This window comes from Pteropus vampyrus, unplaced genomic scaffold, assembly GCF_000151845.1.
Source record: "Pteropus vampyrus isolate Shadow unplaced genomic scaffold, Pvam_2.0 Scaffold116, whole genome shotgun sequence".
Lineage (NCBI taxonomy): Eukaryota > Metazoa > Chordata > Mammalia > Chiroptera > Pteropodidae > Pteropus > Pteropus vampyrus.
Window position 1 is genome coordinate 5,928,653 of NW_011888897.1, and position 10,261 is coordinate 5,938,913.

Consider the following 10,261-nt stretch of genomic DNA (forward strand, 5'->3'; position numbering starts at 1 on the left):
GACTCTCTTCATTCCTTATTCCGCTCCCAAAACACTGCCAGCCAATTTTAATTCTCCAGGTAGATAATTGAAACACTTTCCAAGTAATCTGAGTAACTCAAAAGGAAAGAACTAAAGTTTCAGACATGGGGGTAGAGGATAATCACTCAGGACGCCGATAGGAAGGCTCCTGAAGTGAACAAGCTTTACTCACACTCTCAGAACTGCAGATTGTCTTTTGGGTTCTCACTCATAACCAGAAGCAGACAACCGAGGATTTCCAGGCATCTGAGAAAAGCCCATAGTATAGACACTGGAAATCAAATAAACAGAAGGTGGGGGTGAGGAGGGGGGAAGCAAATTTAAGGAAAGAGAAGGGAAAGAAAAACTTCAAAAACATTCTCTAAAATATTCTCAAGGAGAAAAAAGAATATTTTGTTTTCATAAAACAAGAACTAAATGCTATTTTTAAAGTTTAATTGAGTGTAAGAATGAACACCTAAAATTTTTTAAACATGCTAACAGAATTAAAAACTCAAAATAAGGTTTGGAAAATACATTTGTGAAAATCTCCCAGAAGTAAAGAAAAAAGACAAAAGCTATGGGAAATAGCAATTAAAGATTTCTTATTTAGAGAACTAGCTTGAGAAGTCCAACATCCAGATAAGAAGATTTCCAGAAAGATAAAGCAAAGAATATAAACAGGAAAAAGTAACCAATTCAGAAAAATGTCCCAGAACTGCAGGGCATGAAGCACCAGGTTGAAAGGACTCCCCAAAAGCCATATCCCAAGAATGAAAACAGACCCACTCATGGCACATTATTGTGGAATTTCAAAACACCAAGGGTCATAGAGATGATTCTACCAGCCCCTAGAGAGGAAAAAGAGATCGCATATAAAGTACTAGGAATCAAAATGGCTTTCATATTGCCCAGCAGCAATGCTGAACGCAGAACAACTGTATCCGTCAGGGTGTGGCTAAGAAAACAGAAGCCACCCTAGGTACACACATAGGAAGGGTTTTAACAGAGAGAATCCAAGGCTTAAACAAGAATGTGAAGGTCAAAGGAAAAGCCAATAGGACTTCACCTGCAAGCTACTGCCTTTAATCCTAACTGCTGAGCAAAGACCTAAAGGCCACCTAAAAGAGCTGAGAGGAGTCTCTGCCAACAGCCAGCAAGACAATGGGGACTTCAGTCCTACAGCTGCAAGGAAATGAATTCTGCTAACAACCTGAGAAAGCTTGGAAATGGAACTCTCTTTCCCTGGTTGAGCCTCCAGCCAACAGATGCCTTGATTTCAGCTTTATGAGATCTGAGCAGAGGAGCCAGCTAAAATATGCTGGACTCCTGACTTGTGGACACCGTGAGATAATAAATGTGTGCTGTTTTAACCTGCTACATTTGTGGGAATTTGCTCTGTGGCAATAGAGAACTAACACATCCACCATGGCCTGCTGTCTGGGTAAGCTGAGGAAATTCACTTCAACTCATAAAAGTTGCTGACTTTGATTCCTCTTGAGAGGATGAGAGAGGCCATAGAGAACTTAAAAGCAGCAGGTAGAGAGCTGCCCACTCCCTGACTGTATTTCTGCAGATGTCCATTATCTGGCCTAAACAACAGCTCTACCAGGTTTCTCAACTGTGGTATATCCCGTGTTCCCCAGAACTCACTCTTGATCCTGACCCTTGACTCCCCAAAAGGAGATCTTGGATTCTCTCAGGAACACAGAAGCTAAACTTGACTCAGAGATCTGTTCAGCTTATCTTTTGAGAGCTTGCCACAATGGTTGTGCCAGTCACTCCATTGTCAAAAACATAAACAATTTATTATCTAAAGATATGTATAGGTGGTAAAAGTATAAAGCGAAGCGAGGAATAATTACCAAAACATCAGGAGAGTGCTCACATGTTGAGGAAGAGAGTGGAGAATATGATTGAAGTAGAGTACGCAAAGGAATTTCAAGTTATTGGCAATGTTTCGCTTGTTAACCTGGGTAACAGGTACACAAGTGTCATTTTACCATTATTTTTTAAACTCTATGTATATGTTTTATACAGTTTTCTGTGCATTTTATATTGAACATAGCAAGTGCTTAACACAGGGTAGTATTAGTACAAAATGAAAAAGTGTAAGACATAACACTACAGATTAAATTTGTCATCCTGACTGCTTTGCCCTTGAATTCCTTTCCTTAGAACTTTAACTAGAGTGTTAAAAGTACTGGCCATGGAGACTGCAGTCCCTGAAAATCAGAAACCCTTCAGAGTTCCCAGTCATGGGGAAAAGGTAGAATATCCGATAAACAATATCAGATTGGATTCATATCCCAAACCTTACACCAAAATAAATTCCAGATGGATCAAGATGTATTTGTGAAAAATTGAAAAGCTGAAAGTATGAGAAGAAAATATGGGAGAATTATCTTATAAAGTGGGAGTAAGGAAAGCCTTTGTGAGCACGATAGAAGCTATAAGAGGAAAGAAGCTAATTATACAGACTTTTAAAAATTTTCTGCTTATAAAAAAAAAATGATAAACAAACTCAAAAGGCATGAAAACTGGGAGCAACTATTTTCACTCCTACAAGTCAATAAGAAAAAGACCAATAAGTCAACCGAAAATAGGCAAAGGATATGACCAGACAGTTCCTAGGAAAGGAATTTCAAATCACTTTTCAACATATGAAAATACACTCAATCTTCTCCATAATAAGAGAAATACAAATTAAAACTACCATACTGACAGATAAAAATTTCGATAATACCATGTGGATGAAGGTTAAAGAAACAGATGCTCTCACATATTGTTGGTGGGAGTGCAAACTGGCTCAACCCCTGTGGAGAACAATTTGATAATATCTATCAAAACCCAAAATGCGTATTCTGTATACCTCAAAATCATTCCTCCATATTCCTTGCAAACAATTGCTCAGGTAACAATGCACCAAACTCCAAGCAATAAGCTTATTTATTGATTTAGTCATATTTATTAAGCATTTATTGTATACTAGGCACTGTTCTGGGCTCTGGGGATACAGTAGTGAAAGAAGCAGACCAAATCCCAGTCTTCATGATAAACCTGTACCAACTGATTGAGAATCCAGAGCAAAATGGCAACTGGAGTGTTTTGATATATATTACAAATAGATGACCATAAAATTTTCATCAAAATGGAGACACTTATGAGAGTGAATGGAATTCTACAAATAAAATACACCAAGACTACAGCTAGCTAACTGGGCTTGTCAGAGGCAAACTAAAAAATATGGTTGCCCCTAGTAATCCTGAGATAATGGCAACATCACCATCGTCACAGTTGCTATTCTAAATGATGCCCTTCCATTCTAAAATGACTCCCCCAGGAGTCCACTCTGGAAAAAAATTAGGACCCGAACTAGCTCTAGAGAAAGTACAAATGACAGATAAAAATGAAAAGATACTCAACCTCTTTAATAATGAGGAAAAGTTAAATTAAATCAACAATAAGATGCCTCGAAATGATTTAAAATAGAGAATGGATGTGGTCAGGATGTTTCCAAAACATGTGTATCTTTGACTTGAAATTTTAATGCCGTATATAATTTTCTGGGTGTGTCTCTAGACATAAAACTGATTAACACATTATTGTTAAATTAAGGGAAAACAGTATTATACTAATCAGGTTTCAGTTTTCAAAAACAGAACAGAACACTAGAATACTAAAAACCAATATTGTAATCACAACCCAGTCCCTTTTGCCAGATAGTCACTTTACCAACATCCTCATGACCCAAATGTAAGGAAAACAACTGACAGAGTGCTTTTGGGGAAAGGCTTTCTTACTGTTAAAAGGGATAAATTCAAAAGGAAAATTCACTGCAGCTGCCTGTTCCCTAATGCTCCAACCTTGAAAATGGCAATGATGCCTGGAGCTGCAGTAGCTATCTTGTAATCATGAAGTGACAATCATGAAAAGAAAAGTCAGTTTGTGAGGGGTTACAGAGAAGAAAGTCCCAGAGGAAAAAGAAGAAAGAACCCAAAGCTTTCGATGACCTCGCTGAACTGCAGGACCAACTCTGACATCACCTGAGAATTGTAGCTATGGGCTGAAGATGGGAGACAGAATTTCCTCTGTATATACCCCTTTGTACTTTTTAAGTTTCATACTGTGTACATGTATCACCTATAAAGAGGAGCAGAACATGCCACCCCAAAATATGCCACTTTGGCATATGGATTATTTTAAACAAAAAGCACTTGGAAGAAACAGCACGTGTAAGAAGAGAGCTCTGACCTCCCCTGTTTCTTTCTCAAAGCAAGAGATAAAACTCCCGTGTTAGGGTGTCCTGCCTATACCAGGAGGAACAAAACATTCTTATAACCAGAGACGAAGCGTCAAGGCCAAGAGAATTCTGTACAAACAGATCTTGTTAAAACAACTCTTATCTTCCTTTAGTCTCCCCATATACTTTAGTTACTTTTCCACAGTTGTGTCTCTGTTCAACCTAGTATAAAAAAGCATTTAGGTACTGCCACTTCTCTGGGTCTTCATTTTCCTATGGGGGCTCCCATGTACATGCAAAAATCTGTATGTTTTTCTCCTGTTAATCTGTCTTATGTCAATTTAACCCACAGGCCCACTATGAGACCCTAAAAGGGTAAAGTTTTCCCTTCCCACCACCTATTCAAGTAAAACTGTAATGCCTGGAATCCAATCGATCCTTAAACATTTAATACAAAAAATATCTTTTCTCTATATTGATTTTTTTTTTAGCAGAAATGTAATTTTAAAAAACATGTAGTTTGATGAAAAAATGCAATAGAAAGAAGTTATAAATATAAAGGACCTTCAGTATGGACTCTCACATCATACCTTAGATAAAGCTCAGAGTGGCAGAAATCATTATCAGCAGACAAGCTAAAACCTATGTTTCCAGACCCCTTCACCTAATCTATCTGCAATTAATCCAAAGTACTGATTTACGTTGAAATTATATAACAAAATTAACCTTAGTTTTAGAACCCAGAAACCTGTGCCAAACGTTTTGAGAATTGGCTTTATCTTTTTAAATTCCCAGAGTGGATTTTTAAATTTTTTTTTAAAAAATCGGTATCCACGCCGCTATAGTTTCAAGAATAAACCTGCCAAAGTTGTTAGTGTGTGATTCCTTCTCCTAAAATTCCAGACATTCCTATCTCTGAGCCTCGCCGTGTGGGTAGAGAGTGCTGTGTGGAAATGGCAGTGATCTTTGTGGGTTATGTCTGGTTATACGTCACTGGGACACCAGAGGGCGTGCGGAGAGCCGGCACTTGTTTTTCTTTAAATCCAGAATCAAAGTCCGTGCTGAAAACAACAAAAGACTCGAGAGACAAAGGGACAAGGAAAAAGAGGCTGCACGCCCTGTTTTTCTGGTGTTGAAATTGCTTCCTCATCCCATTCCCACCACCGTGCCTTAAGTAACTAGAAATATACAACTTAAGCGGCAAAATAATGAAATCTTCAACTAACAAGCAAAAATAGAGTAGAATAGATGGCTCGGTCACCAGAGGTCTAGGGAAGACTATCACAAATGTGCATTTGAGTAATTTGCTTGCCAGACATTAGTAACTTTTAAAATCATGTTATGTTTTTCTGAGTTCGTGAATAATCTATGCACATAGGTAGAAATATAAAAAAGCAAAAAGAACAGAGATTGTCAACAGACTTTAACCCAGATAGAACTACTTTAAATATCGTCCCATATTTCTTTTCAGACTTTTTCAGTATTTATAAAGGCATAGAAAAATAGGACTCTGCATCCTATTTCGTGCTGGTTTTCTTCTTATTGAATCATCAACTTCATTTTTATCAATAAACTCTGATAACATAACCTTGCTAATCACATGAGTGAAACACAGGTAGAAAAGTAAAAAATTTCAAAAGTACTGCAGGCAGCTTTTTTCCTAAAATATCAGCAAGTTGTCAGACCGGAGGGATATATTTAAAGCAGGAACGTATTTGTTGCTTTGCATATAGAAGATGAACTAGGTAAAGACTAAAGAAGTAGAAACTGTTTCACCCCACCCCAAATAAGTGGAATGAATCTGTCCTTCCCAGGAGGCTGATGACTAACTCAAAAGGGCCAGGGGAGGGTGTAAGTCTTCTGAGTGCAAAGGTCCTCCCAGTGGGGCCAGTGCTTGCCTTAAAGCCAGACAGATCAATCCGCACAGTTATTAACACAGGCAGGCCAGCAGGAGGTCAGTAAGGCAAAAAAAAAAAAAAAAAGTCAAAAAACAGGAAGGTCACTGACCTTGAGGTTTGGGGCCACTGCCAGCAGGCAGTTTCCTGAAAGCAGAGGAAGCTGAGACCAGCCCAAAGGCAGATAGCCACAGGGAAGGTGATGCCAAGAGCTGATGCCCTGGGGTTACTGATGACCATCTCATCACTGAGCCTGCAGATGCCCCTGCGTTACTGCAACAAATAGAGGGAACAGTGTGATGTTCTCGGCCCTGGGGAGTTAGGGAAATTACTGGAGCTCTCTGGGCCTCAGTTTCCTTATTAGTATAATGAAACGGTCTAAAAGATCTGAAGGTTCCTACCAGCTCTTCAAAATCTGTAATTTTTCACTATCCCCAACCGTGAATGATAATGACCAGTGAAGACATTTTCTGCCTCCTGCAATCCTATCCTACAAACAGAAGTCCCTCTACTTGCTATTTCCAAATCCCCACATACTCTTTCACAGGCTGGAAGCCTTTGTCAGTGCTTCCCTCTTCCAGAAGGGCTGGAAAACCTTCCCCCCTTCTCGTTCAAAGTTCTTCATCATCTTTACAAGGCCAAGCTGAAAAGTAGGTTTTCTTCGATCACCCCAGCAGAGCTAGTCCTTCCTTCTCTGTAGTCCAATAGTATTTTACACATACTTCCACCACTTTCTCCCCGTGTGACTTAACATTCCCGTGCCTCAGTTTCATCAGTCTGTAAAAGGGGGAGAATTATTGTACGAAACTCACAGAATTGTAATAAAGATTAAATGGTTAACATATGTAAAGTACTTAAAACAGCCTAATCATAGTAGGCTCTCATTAAGGGTATACCTCCACCATAGCACTTAAATTGTATTTAGAACTATCAGTGAAAGGGTCCACCTGCCCCATGAAATCTGAGTTCTTCAAGGGTAGAAAGTGAGTGCCCAATGCCTAGCTCCACGCCTGCCTAGCACAAAGAATAATTCAATAAAGGTTTATGTTTTTTAATAAGAAGAAAAAGAAAAGAATGAAGTGTTGATTGAATTGGAAGGAGACAGATTTTTGCCTCTCTGTTTTAACTTTGAATTACTGTTTAAATAAATTCAGATGGAAAATAGTGAAGTATGAGCATCCTCAATAGGTTTTCTTTCCCATTAATAATCTAAACATGTACCCATTGAGGTCTGTCTTCCAGATCCAAATCGTAAACACTTACCTTTGAATTTTAATGTTTATGGAGGGTTAGTTCCCATATTTGCATGAAGGGTTTTGCATTTTAATAGATGTAAATAACGTTTCTGTGAATGAATGGTTACAGAATTCAAAAACTATCCAGGAGCAATTTAGGCTCTTCTTTAATTATGGGAGAGGAGGGTTGGGAAGAAGGAAGATTGCTTAATGAGCTGGCTCAAGTTCATGTTTACATTATGTTCATTGAGTTGAGGAAGTGAGCATAAGAGAGAAAAAAGGAAAGAAACTCAAGAAACCAGGTCATATATGCTCTGGTAAAAACAAAAGTTATTTAGGTTAATGAAAAGACAAGACACAGCTTGGGAGAAAATACATCTCCCAAGATATATATGTGTTGATATATCCCAAGATATATATATTAGATATGTGTTTGGAAAAACACATCTGATTTTTAAAAAAGACTGAAAATTAGGATATATAAAGAACTTTCAAATCTCAGTAATAAGAAAACAACCCGTTTTTAAAATGCGCAAAAGATTTGGGTGCTTAAATAAATACATGAAATGATGCTCGACATCATTAATCATTAGGGAAAGACATATTAAAACCACAGTGAGATCTCACTATATATCTATTAGAATGGCTCGAATTAAAAAAAAAAAAAAAGTGCTGGAAAAGATGTGGAACCACATGTATTGTTGGTGGGAATACAAAGTGTTACAGCCACTTAGGAAAACAGCTTGGCAGTTTCTTATAAAGGCAAATATACACTTACCCTAAGACCTGGCAGTCCCACTCCTAGGTTTTGACCCAAGAGAAATGAAGATAAATGTCCACACGAAAACTTGTATACTAATGTTTATAATAGCTATATTTAAATAGTTGGAAACTGGAAACAACCCAAGTATCCATCAGCAAGTGAATGGATAAACAAACATCCATACAATGGAATACTAAACAGCAACTTAAAAGAAAAATAAAACTACGGATACACACAACGATGTGGATGACTCTCTCGCAAGCATTATGCTAGTTGAAAGAAGCCATATTCAAAAGGCTACAAACTGTATGGTTCTATTAATAGACATTCTGGAGATGGAAATCGGATCCATAGTTGCCTGGGGCTGGAGGGAGGGGACTGGCTGCAAAGGGACATAAAGGAGCTTTGTGATGGAAGTGATAGGGGTGATGGGAATAGTCTATAACTCGATTATGATCAAAATTCATAGACTGCACACCTAAAAAAGATAAGTTTTACTGAACATAAGTTATAGCTCAATTAACCCTAAAAATAATATGTAAATAAATAGTAAATAAATAAATAAATAGTAATGAATAAAAGGCCAAAAGAAGTTGTGAACACAGCCCAAGAGACCCTGCATTGTCCTACTGCCATTGGCATTTCAGCTTCATCTCTCCGCAGCCACTTCAGTCTTCTTTCAACTCTCTACTCACCATGTTTCCTCGGGCCCTGTAACCTTTGCACATCAGTTCCGTCTACCTAGAAAGCTCTTCCCTTCTCATCTTCTTCTTAGTAACTGTCGCAGTTGTAATTTGACTTTGTTGTTATTATTATCCTTTGCTTAGTGATATATGCCTCCTCCACTAAAACGAAAGCTCCTTGAGATCAGGGTCTGTCTTTGCTCATCGCTGTTATCTCCAGCAGCCAGCTCAATGCTTGGCCTACACAAGGAGTACTCAACCATTATATCTAACTGCTTACTCAGTGTCTCAACCTCGACACGTTCCAAACTAAAATGTTGATCGTCCCCCAAAATACTGCTCTACATGGAAAGCTATGATGTTGCATAATTCCAAGGAGTGCCACCCACAGAGCACCTATGTGAATGGTGCCTGGCCTCCTCCCCGGTGGTGGACTGTCAATATGGATGGCGCCCTCTGAAGTCATTCATTATTCTTCTCCACTGCAGTTGCTCTGGCCAAAAATTTTGGAAGCACCTTTGATTCCTCCTTTACTGTCACACCTCACATTCACTCTACCAGGAAATTCTATTGGCTTTACCTTTGATATATCCTTCTATTAGGATATAAGCTCCACAAGAACAAGACTTATCCATTAAAACCTCCCCATGCATCTGAAACAATGTCTGGCATATTGTAGGTTCAATAGTGAATAAATAACTACGCAGAGTGAAAACTGCACAAAATTTGCAGTCAAAGTTTGGGTAATTCCTGGCCTCTAACACTTCCTACCTGTATGACTCTGCACAAGATTCTCTTTAGCCACCTGTGAAATAAGAATAAAACACTTGCCCTATTGACTTCACAGGGCTGTTGAGAAAATAAAATGAATGTGAATGGTTTTGCAAACTGTGATAAGCTATACAGACAGTTATTTAGGTCGAGCGAGATTTGAAACTTTCAATAACATCGATTGCCATTATGCTGTTTACTTCTCAAGAGAGTTCTGTATCCTCTGTACTGTCAGTCAGATTTTAACCTTTACTTTCTCCCAGTGCTGACAGCGAGGAATCTCTCAGCTCTCTTCCCCTGTTCAGGCTAAGTATCCTCTTTTCCTTTCCATTTTAGGAAGGTGGACAGCAGGTGCTGAGTTCCCTGCTCCATGATCTCTGCTGACTCGGGCGACTTCTTCATTTCCCTAGGGAGGGAAAAAAAAGAACAGCAGTAACAACACCCGTATGAACACGAACATAGCTTTATCAGAGCTTCAGTGGAGAGGATGGTGTCTCGTATGGAGGGGACAAAGATGAAGCCTCTTCTACCAAAGCGTGGAAATACGGGGTTGGCCGGGATGAAGAGGGGTGTGCGGGGGAAACAGGCAGCTCAGGAGACTTAGGTTCCCACTGTCCTGTAGCCTTGACAACTGAGAGACCTCCGGCAAGTCTCTAATCTTACCAGGAAAA